This window comes from Chrysochloris asiatica, unplaced genomic scaffold, assembly GCF_000296735.1.
Source record: "Chrysochloris asiatica unplaced genomic scaffold, ChrAsi1.0 scaffold00180, whole genome shotgun sequence".
Classification (NCBI taxonomy): Eukaryota; Metazoa; Chordata; class Mammalia; order Afrosoricida; family Chrysochloridae; genus Chrysochloris; species Chrysochloris asiatica.
The window spans coordinates 5250345-5262007 of record NW_006408698.1 but is presented as its reverse complement, the minus strand read 5'-3'; the positions used below and the strand labels follow the sequence as shown (position 1 = coordinate 5262007).

The following is an 11663-nucleotide window of genomic DNA, read 5'->3' as shown; positions in this document are numbered from 1 at the left end:
AAGTGCATGCTTGTCTGGTTCCTGTTTGCAGAGGGAAGGCTTTCAATTTCTCTCCATTGAGAATAATGTAGGCTGTTGGTTTTGTATATATGCTCTTAATTATGTTGAGGAATTTCCCTTCAATTCCTATTTTGTTGAGTGACAGACTTACAAGGTTTCAAGAGGGAGTTTTGCTTAAGAGTATGGGGGGAAAGGAAGAGTCCCCACTGAATAGCTGTCATTTTGTCTAGATGGGTCTGGTCAAAAGAGATGGGAATAAGATTTGTAGGATTCAATGGTGAATAACTGTTATCATGACTAATCGCAACTGTCACAATTGTAAAGGTAGAAATTTTGTAACAAAAAAAGGGAAGTAGTTAATCTTACAGTCCAGAAACAGAGGATCCTAGGACCATCAAGAGAGGAACTCACAAGCACAGTGCGGGACTTTACCCAGAGAATCAGTGCCAGAGATGGGACATGGAGAAGGGGAATGACTGAGGGCTCTAGATTCATGGACTGAGAAGAGAGGAATTGGTAGCTGGTCTCCAGGAGAAGATTTGCAGAATGTGCCCTTTGGAGATGTAAATTATTATATATGACTGAGTGGGTTTTTTTGTTTGTGTGTTTTTTAAAAAGCTAGAGTGGATAGAGAGAAATACTGTTAACTGATGGTACAAGGAGGGGATTATAATCAATGTAATTAAACGAGGTATATGATTTGTTGAATGTAAAACTGATGATATGCCCTGTAAACTTTCACTCAATCCACAATAAAAACCTTGAACAACAACAACAACAACAAAAAAGACATATTTGCATGTACTGATTAACACAAAGGGCTGTAGGAAACAAGAACCAATGACACTATTATAAAAGCTGAATTTAAAGTATCACCACTGACATGGTACCACAATAGCTGGAGCCACATTTCATTGGTTCTCAATGATGAAAGACAATTAAAGCACCATATAATAAAGCACAATGGACTTAAATAAAGGTCAACCATCAAATAAGCTGAACAAAAGAAACTATTCAAAATTAAGAATGATATATGGTCCTCATATCATCCTATGGTGCTGTGTTTCGTTATTTCAGAGGTCAGAAATGGCAAATGCTCTGGCTTCAAATGCAATATAATGAGGCACAGACAGACCCTTAAATTGAAATACTTGTGTGCATTGGTCATGAATTATGAAGAAAGGCTAGAGTATGTCACTATATTATACGATGTCATTTTAAAATGAAAAGGAACAAATGAGCTCCACTGCCTTTTGCTGTAGAATTGAATCTGTGTCCAGTAATTTGGACACATCTCGAACTGAAAACTACTATAAATAGCTTGACAGGATGAGAATTAAAATGGTCTATGGAGACTTTGTGTGACTGTGATGGAAAAGCACTGGACTGCTAACCACAAGGTCATTGGTTCAAAACTACAAGCGTATGAGTCGGAACCGATTCTATGGCACATACCAACAACAAAAACATATAGAGGAAAAGGCCAACTCAGTACTTGCTTTTGAGTCTAACCTGCCCTAAGAGAGAATGTTTCAAAGGCCAATTATATCCTATACAGTCATTTTCTTTCCATTTTATTATCAACTCAAACCAAAGCAACCCATTGACATGAATCTGGCAAATAGTCACCATATAAGATGGGGAGAACTGTTTTATAGGATTTCCAAGACTTCAATCTTCATGGAAGCAGATGCCCACATCTTTGTGTCAAGGAATTTATGGTGGTTTCTGGGAACTTATCTTTTCAGTTAGTAGATGAGCACTAAACCACTGCGCTACCAAGGCTTCTCATTGCCTCCAATTCAAATAATGCTAAACATTGTCTAATGTTGTTGTTGTTGTTAAGTGCCTTTGAGCCAGGCTCTGACCCATCACGACTCTCTGTAGGGTTTCTAATGAGCAGCTGGTAAAATTGAACCACAAGCATCCTGGGTCCAAGTGGACTTTGCAGTCTAGTGCATTAACCAACAGCGCCACATAAACAGAAGAAAGCGTATTTAGTTCAGAAAGAGTCAACACAAACTCCAAAATTAGCATGACTTACTGAAATAATCTAAGTGTTAGAAACAGTTGGAATGGAACTCTGTCTCTGTCACCAAGAGATTCTGGTAAATCAACTCTGGACCCCAGATCCTCATTTGCAAACTATTGAAAACAACAGTCAACTTTACCCAAGCAAATTTCTGAAGTTCTGAGATCCTATACAAACAATGCCTCTGTAATTATTCAGATTATTAGGTGCTCTGGTAGAGTAGTGGTTACGAGTCAGGCTGCCAACTGCAAAGTCAGCAGTTCGAAACTACCAGCCGCTCTGCGGGAGAAAGATGAGGCTTTTTGCTCCCGTAAAGATTTACAGCCTCGGAAATCCTGTACAGGGTCACTATGAGTCAGAACCGACTCCACGGTACATAACAACAACAACAACAATTACACATTTATAAGCTCTACTGTCAGGATATATTGAGAACAATTGGGAGTTCTGGTGTGGCGTTATAGGATAAGAACTAGGCTGCTAACCAGAAGGTTAGTGGTTCAATCCCCCCAGTTGCTCTTCAGAATAACTATCTAAGGTTGCTATGAGTGAGAGTCAGTTTGATGGTACTTAACAACAAAACAATTAAGACAAGACAGACTTCTATTAATATGCTTAGAAGTACTTTCAACTGAATTTAAATTAAAAATGATAGATTCTATATTTCATAAATTTCAAGTAAGCCGAAGAAAATCCATATGTAATTTCTCTCAATTTTTAGAACTCTTTAAGTGGCAGAGTTGGTCATCTACTACTTAATCAAGATGAGGAACATATCACCAAACATCCTGTTAAAATGTCATGAGAGGCAGCGCTTGGGAGACTGGAAATCGAGATTAAAATTCCAACTTGGATACTAATTACCTTTTTACTATTTGCAAGCATCATATACTGTCACTGGGCATTAGATTCCTAATTTACAAAATGGGTTTAATAATACTTAACCTCACTAAATAACAAGAAAAACACTTTGCAAACATTAAAACAAAACAAAACCAGGTAATCAAATGTGTGGACTACTGACAAGAATTAATTGATCTTCTCAAGGTCTTTCAGCAAATCCTATAGGGGTTACTCACAAAAAATATCTTTGGTTTTAACTTAATAGTACCATGTGTTGATTCATTTATTAACCCATATTTGAGTGTGATATGCCAATCTATGTTTATAGCAAACAATATATACATATTCATCATTTTATTGTGCTTTGCATATATTGTGCTTTTACAAATTGAAGGTTTGGGGCAACTGTATGCTAAACAAGTTGATCAGTGCCATTTTCCCAACAGCATGTACTCTCTTCATGTCTGTGTCCCCTGTGGTAATTCTCACAAATTTCTAAATTTTTTTACAATGGTGGTGGTGGTGGTGGTGGTGGTGGTGGTGGTGGTGTGCCATGGAGTCAGTTCCAACTCATAGTGACCCTGTATAGGCATTCCGAGGCTATAAATCTTTGTGGGAGCAGAAAGCCTCATCTTCCTCTTGTGGAACAGCTGGTAGTTTCGAATTGCTGACCTTGAGGTTAGCAGCCCGACTCATAACCACTATGCTACCAGAGCTCCTTTTTCATAATGGTATTGAACACTTAATAGACTACAGCTTAGTCTTTTACTGCAGTATTTGCTTTATTGCAGTGGTTTGGAAGTGAACTCACATTATTGCTGAGGTACCCCTAGATTTTTATGATTTTAAATAAAAACTATAATAAGTGACAAGTAAAAATTCAATACTTTTGCTGATTAAAAACAAATCATTTATATCTGGAAGAAACAAAATTTTCTCACATAAAAATAAGCTAACTCCTATGCTGAATAATTACACCAAATATTTTATTTAATCAAATTGCCTTGCTTTCATTTAATAGTAATTTATTTAGGGTTTCAAATGTAAGAGACACTGGAGCTATGATATAAACTAAGATATACATCCAGACTTCATGGAATACCAACTCTTGTGAAATCAAATAAAAGTAAACTATGCACTGTTGCTGTTGAGTGCCACTGTGGTGTGCCTCGGAGTTGATTCTAACTCATAGCAACTATGCATAGTTTCTGAGGCTGTAAATCTTTACAGGAGCAAAAGTCTCATCTTTCTCCCATGGAACAGCTCGTAGTTTCGAACTGCTGAACTTGAGGTTAGCAGCACAACTTGTAACCATGTTACCAAAGTATGAATAATACGATAATAATTATCCTCAAAATGTGCAGTATGAAGCAAAGAAGAGCTGAAAGGAAAAGTAGGTGAGGTAAAAGGAATAATTTTCCAGATGAAGAAGAGTAGCAAAATACATTGGCAAAAAAAAAAAGGAAAAGTTTAGATATTTCAGCTTTATATGTTGTTTTTTAAAAAATAATTATGGTGTATAATTAGGCTTACAGGGCATTTCTTCAAGTTCTATAAGTAGGATGAGTAACAGTCTCAGTTTGCCTGGGACTATCCCAAGGTAAGCATCCTGCACCTCAGGAAAAAGCTTAGTCATCGGACTTAATATCATAGCTATCTAATATCACAGCTATCTAAATGTTCTCTGAATATTTAGTCTTCTTATCTTATCTATAGACTCAAGAGGCTACATCAGATATGTTCTTATGCTAAGATTCCAAGTTTATATAAACACAACCCACACATAAACATTTATAGAGTAATTGTTGATGTTATTATTGTTAGGTGTTGATTAGTTGGTTCTGACTCATAGAAACCTTATGGACAAAAGAACTAAACACTTCCCAGTCTTGTGCTATCTTCACAATTGTTGTTACCATTGATACATTTGTTGTTGCCACTATGCCAATTCATCTTATTGGGGGAACTACCTCCTTTTGTCCTTAGATCTTCTGTAAAATGTTTCCTTCATTACATATTTCCAGATTTTATTGCTATAAGATTGCTGTTATTTATTTTTTAACAAGTATGATTTTTGGTAAGTACATCTAAGTATATATTTGGACATGTCATTGTGAACTGAACTGCCTTTGAGTTGCTCATGACTCACAGCAACCATGTACAGATAACAGACTTAGCCATGAAAATGTGGGTAGTAATTCCTAGTGTGGCATGGTAGGATAAGTACTGGACTGCTAATTACAAGGTTGGTGGTTCAAACTCACCAGCTGCTCCTTGGAAACCCTATAAAGGGTCACTATGAGTTGAACTGACTCAATGGCACTTAATAACATACAACGAATTCCTAAAGTGGGAGACGAACACAGGTTCTGAAACCACAGCATATGCCTCTCTTATAACGTTATTTCTTCCCTTCATGTATCCAACTCTACCAATCCTGGATTGACATTGGACTGCTAACTGCAAGGACAGTGGTTCAAACCCACCAGCAGCTCCCTGGGAACCCTATATAGGTCACTATGAATCGGAACTGATTTATTGGCACTTAACAACAACCTCTCCTTCAAGAACCTTCTTTTTTCAAATTACCAACCTCACTCCCATTCAGAAGATATGTTGGTTGTGAGAAAGACAGTGTGACTATATATAAGTAGGACAGAGGATATTTGAATAGGGGTATGGACTCAAACGTGGCAACAGTAGTAAGGTTGTCCCAGGATTGGGCAGTGTTTCGTTCTACTGTGCATCAGGTTGCTATGGGTTGGTACTGACTCAAGGACACCTAAAACAAACAAATTTACATTTGTTAAGGAACTCTGGTGGAGTCCTGATGTGGCACTCTAGGTTAATGTGCTGGACTGCAAAGTCAGTTTGAACCAGAAAGGTTGGCAGTTCAAACTCATCAGCTTCTGCTAAGAAATCTTATGCAGGGTTGCTATGAGTCAGAAACGACTCGATGGCACAAAACAACAAGGAGTTCTGATAGTGCAGTGGTTATGAGTCTGGCTGCTTATCTCACGGTCAGCAGTTTGAAACTACCAGTGGTTTGGCAGAAGAAAGACAAAGTTTTCTGCTCCCTTAAAGATTTACAGTCTCATAAACCCTCTGCAGGATCGTTATGAGTCAGAACTGACTCGACAACACATAGCCACCATCACCACCATTTACATGTTTGCAAATATACCCATAAATGTAGTGGCATACACAGGGAGCAAAATTATGAAAACTTCTTTGATGTAGTCAAAGGTGTGTAACGGAAAGAGTCACAGGCCTGGGGGATGAGGATGATGGTCTCAAGGAACACCAAAGGACAAATGGCATAACATAGTCCACAAAGACTATGCTATACATCCTACTTAGGTAATTAGCAAATTGAGTCTTACAAGCTCATGAGTGGCTATGTAAGGTGCAATTGGTCTTTCCCTGTCTGGAGGAGAGAAGAATGAAGAAAATCAGAGGTGCATGAATATGAACATCATTTTCCATAACCCTGAGACCAGAAGAACTAGATGGTGCCTAGATATCACTAAAGGAACTCTGGTAGCGTAGTGGTTATGAGTCGGTCTGCTAACCTCAAGGTCAGCAGTTTGAAACTACCAGCTATTCCATGGGACAAAGATGAGGTTTTCTGCTCCCTTAAAAATTACAGCCTTGGAAACCTTATACAGGGTCACTATGAATTGGAACTGACTCCACAGCCCATAACTACCACCAACACATATCACATATTGCTATCAACTGATCTAAAAGGGATCACAATAGAAAGTTCTAGATAGAGTGGGAGAAGATTATGAAAAAAAATTATTAGGTTGACTTGACGGCACTTAACAACAACAACAACAATTAAATAGAAAGTGGTGGAATCCCTTAGATTATGGACCTTAGTCATTCTTCAGTTGTGGAAATGACTTGACCCCATTGGTTCAATTTTCAGCTAAACAATAGATAGATTTATAAGAGGATAATAACAACAGTGGAGTACATATACCTTAAAAAATCAATTATTTACCCAAGGACAAAGTTCAGAAGGATTTGGAAAGAAGGAAGAACGGAAACAAGAAACAAAGGTAGGAATTGGGATAAGTGATGCTACATTGTGAGGACTGTAATCTATAACATGAAACAAAATGCATATGGATTATTAAATGGAAAACTGATCTGCTCTATGAACTTTGACCCAAGTAACAATAAAAAGTTAAAAAATAAATGAATAAATAAAAAGAATATGATTTGACTCCTTAACAGATGCCCAAACTGGCATTTTGAAGTGGTTTAAAGGAGACAGTGCAAAATACTTTAGGAAAAGGTTCGTTGTGAAGTGCCATTGAGTCAGTTCTGACCCATAGCGACCCTGTATAGGGTTTCCGAGGAGCAGCTGGTGAGGAAATGGTTAGAGGGATGGAAACATCACCTTCAGAATCTGCATAGTGGTAGATGAAGGGTATGTTAAGAAATAACAGCTTCATACTTTGATATTTTTGTTTAATGAAGATGGCAACAATTTTTGACCTTGATATATTTCCTGATTATCCAAGTCTACCACAAGTTTCTGGAAGTCTCTGTGTGTATCTCATGTGCATTTTATATCTCCCTGGTATACAAACTAACTACCCTAAACTTTGGAATCTCTATCTTAGTAACAGCATCTTTAGGGCAAAACCAATCCCTCATCATATAGTACTGGTAATAGTGTCAATCACGGTTCTTTGCCTTCCCTTGGATGAGGGGTGTTCTAGTAATAAACATCAAGCCAAGGCGTTTGTTTGTTGTTGTTTTTTCCCCTAGTTTGAAGCCGAATGAAACACAGAAAAAGAGGAACAAACTGGTTGGAGATGACTTATCCTAAAGGCAACATCCTGAAAAGACTTTCCATTAGTTCCTGCTACCTGAATTTTCATAACCACCATAGTTGCTGTTTTTTTCAAAGGATAAGTAGTATAGCTTTTCCTAAGTTTCTGACTCAGCCACCTAAATACTTTACAATAAATGCCCTTTTTAGATTAAGTCAGGCAGACTCAGTTTTTCCTGTTTGGAAACAAAGATTTTTATCTGATACACCCACAAAGCTTACTGCATTGGAAATGTTCAGCAATTTAAAATGTTTTGTTCCTATGAAGATTATAAATGTTATTACACAGTGAAAACAAAGAGGACAACTGGCCCTCAAGAGTAGCTGTACTACTGGTTGGAATTTTAATAGCCTATAGGCAAGCAGGGTCCAAGATAACATGGGGAACTCATCTTCATTGAAATTATTTTCATTACAGTTGAGCATACCGGTTTGGCGACTCATACAGTGATAATTCACTGCTGCAAATTAACAAAGCATTTTGTGGTGAGGGTAGTACTTATGGTAATGATACCCTTTAGTGTGATTTGACATTTTGGTTAACCCATCTGTTTTCCATTTCTTCCTAAATATCAAAGCAGCCAATTGTGACCGTATACATTTTTTTTTATATTACCTAACTATAAAATTCATTTGACAACTTTAGCTATTTATGCCATGTATCCCCCTTTCAAGTAACTGAAGAATTTAGATCACTGTACACCTTCTTGTGAAAAGCAGTGAATTTGAGCAGATTTACTTAGAAAGAAATTTATCATTAGAATAATTTAGATGGGTATAAGTTATAATTTTTACAGCATAATCAGAGCTTTTACAAGGGAAGCTCCTCCCCCCTTTTTTAGACAAATTAATAAGAAGAAACAGCTAAGTAATCTTTGAAAATAAATCTGGAATTTGACAGCCACTCTAGCTAATCATACATCATTAGTTAGTTAGTTCAGTTTTCAAAAGATTATAGACCAAAGTTAACTACACAGAATATTTTGTACTGCAGCAACATACTTTTAATTCTAGACATTATTTGACTATTATGTACGCATAAGATAGTTTCTCTTTCCTAATGATAAGCAGTTCCTCAGAAGTATTTCCCAGAAGGTACAAATGCTACTCAAATGTGTATGTGTGTGTTTGTGTGTGCACGCGCGCGACATAGAAACAGGGCGGGGGTGGGGGGGAAGCAGGGAAGTGGAGAGATGTTTAAACCTTCACTTCTTTCTCTTTCAGAACACCTATTACTGCATGATAGTATTTCCCACAAGATTATTTTTTATTTTATTTGAAGTTGGCAAAAGTCTTTGTGCTGAATCCTTTGAGCATACCTCTAGTGATAGATGTCAGATCAGCGTTGTGTGGAAGAACTTTTATTTGACAGGTAAATGACAGGGAGAACACTATCTCCAAAATATAAGATGTAACTGCAAAATCCTTCTGTGGGATTAATGTAATCTTTTGTTCCTGTATATAAATGATGTAGTCATTTTTTTTTTTTTATGTAGTCATTTTTGCTTCATAAAACTCAGTTCATGTAACTAATTTGAACAGTGTGAAATTAAGATACAAAAATGAAAATATATACTTGTTCAAATTAGCAATGTTTCTTGAATATATCTTTTTAAGTAAGAATTACAAGTGAAATAGGCATAACATTGTGGTGGTAGAGTTGGTGGCGTGCCGTGCAGTTGGTTCCGACACGCAGCAACCCTGCATAAGATTTCCAAGGCTGGAAATCTTTATGGGAGCAGAAAGCCTCATCTTTCTCCTGCAGAACGGCTGGTAGTTTCGAACTACTGACCTTAAAGCTAGCAGCCTGACATGAAAACACTATGCTACCAGAGTTCTTAGAAAGTTCCATTTTTTTCTGCCAATAATAATACTTTAATAATCTTCATCCAAGGACACACTCACTGTGTATATTGCATGTGTGCACTCAGAATAGGTAGCATCTTAGAGATCATGATATTTGTATTGGGTATTCTATTTGGTATGTAACAAAAAAATTTAGATTTATCTCACAAATTTTTCTATAATTTATTCCAATTTATTACAAACATTGGCTTATTCTCTCAGGCCTCAGCAAATAATTTCACATGACCACTGATATAATCAGAAGAGGCGGTAAAAATGTTTCCTCGACCAAATCTAGCATTTCAAATGATTTTCCTTAGTCTTGTTCTCTTGCCTTATACATCTCAAAAATAAATACAAAATAAACATATATTCACAATTCCATTATACATTCTATTATCTATAAAGGATATTCTCTATGCTTATCTGGGTTAGAATTACCAGGAGCAAATCATTTCTTGATACATATTAAAACGCTACTTCATGTATATGCAATGAACATTTACTTAATGCATGAATAGAACAGAAATTCATCTCCATTCCTAGATTTGGGATTCTCATTACAATATACTTCAAAAACTAACTGAAGTTCGACAATGATTTCAGATGTAAGAGGGGGGGAAAATGAAAGAATGGTTAGATGTCAAAGATAGATTGCTTGTTTTCAGATTTATTTTCATATCTAGCTTGTCTTACATTTCCTCACCTCAGCCTGTTCAGTTTTCTCTCTTTTTACAGCTAGTTTCATTAAAGAAGGTAGTTTTCTCAAAAATAGAAATGGACACTATGATCACATTTCAGTTCCTCTATTTAAGAACATTTGGATTCCTCAATTAAAGAGTTTAAGTATATAAAAACAAAAACAAAAAATGAAACGGTTCAATCAAAATAAGAAATTACCCACTTAATATTGTTTTTTTTCATTTTAATTTTTAAATAAAAATGTACTAGATATCTAGTATAGGCTTCTCGACAAAGCAATATTAAAAAATAAATGGTAACATTTTAATAAAGTAGACTAAGGAAAGCATATTAAAAAAGAAATGCCTACTCATTTATTTAACTTTAATTTATTGTCTCATGCTTTTTGGAGAGATAGAAAATAATTAAGAAGAAACTGACATACAAAACTGAACCTGTTTTATGAGTGGTTAGGTAAAAAATTATTGCTACAAAATTATAGAAAAATTTGTTAAAAAAAATTAGCAAAATGTGAGGCTGCTGTTTCTTAATATATCCTCCATCTAGGTCTATATACTTCTGAATGTGGTGGTCTCATCTCTCTAACCCATTCTCCGAACGAATTCTTTTTTCTTTGATTTATGACACATCAAAATGACTGTTTTGGCATTCTATTAGTATAGCTCCTGTTGTTGTTAAGTGCAGTCGAGTTGATTCTAACTCATAGCCACCCAGTATAAAGTTTTCGAGGCGTGACCGGTGAGTTTCAACCACCAACCTTGCAGTTGAAATCTACCTTGTAGTCCAGTGCTTATCTTACAGTGTAATATCAGGACTCCTAGAGGGACTTAGATTTTGTTCCTTTTAAATGTTCTTTGAGTTTACGGAAGAAAAGAAGGCTGAAAGGGCAAGATCATACCTAAGGTATACGAGGTATTATTTCCTAATGAAATTCTCTTAGGAAGCACATGCCACCCTCCAAGAAAGAGCTAAAACATTCTCATGATGGGAAAAAAATTTTCCTTGGTGCAACTTTCCTGGGCTTTTTCTCAGCAATGTAGTTTTCAGTTTTCTAAAGTTCATACTGAATCACTGTGATAGTCCTGTGTCCTTCAACAAAATGTGTAAAGATTAGCTTTTTGGGATCCCAAAAGACAGTCACCATATAAACTTGGGGGCTATCCTCCCTGTCTTGCATTTAATTGATACAATCTAGTCCCTCAGAAATCACTATTTTAACTGTACCACTTTTTGAAGGCACCCTCAGGAGACTAAGAAACGCTTAATACTAAGAGAATTTATCTTCAGTCATCCACCAATCTTAAAGACATGTTTAAATTTGCTTTGTTTTAATAAACCCATGCAAGTATGAACTGGAATCCTAGTAGCAAGATTTTTTGACTAACTCTGGAT

At 36.3% G+C, this 11663-nt stretch overlaps 1 protein-coding gene across 1 annotated transcript in view; it reads right to left on the bottom strand.

Moving 5' to 3' along the window:
• Positions 1–11663, bottom strand: part of DIAPH2 (diaphanous-related formin 2) — a 1391152-nt gene that overhangs the window by 682783 nt on the left and 696706 nt on the right. The window lies entirely within an intron of this gene.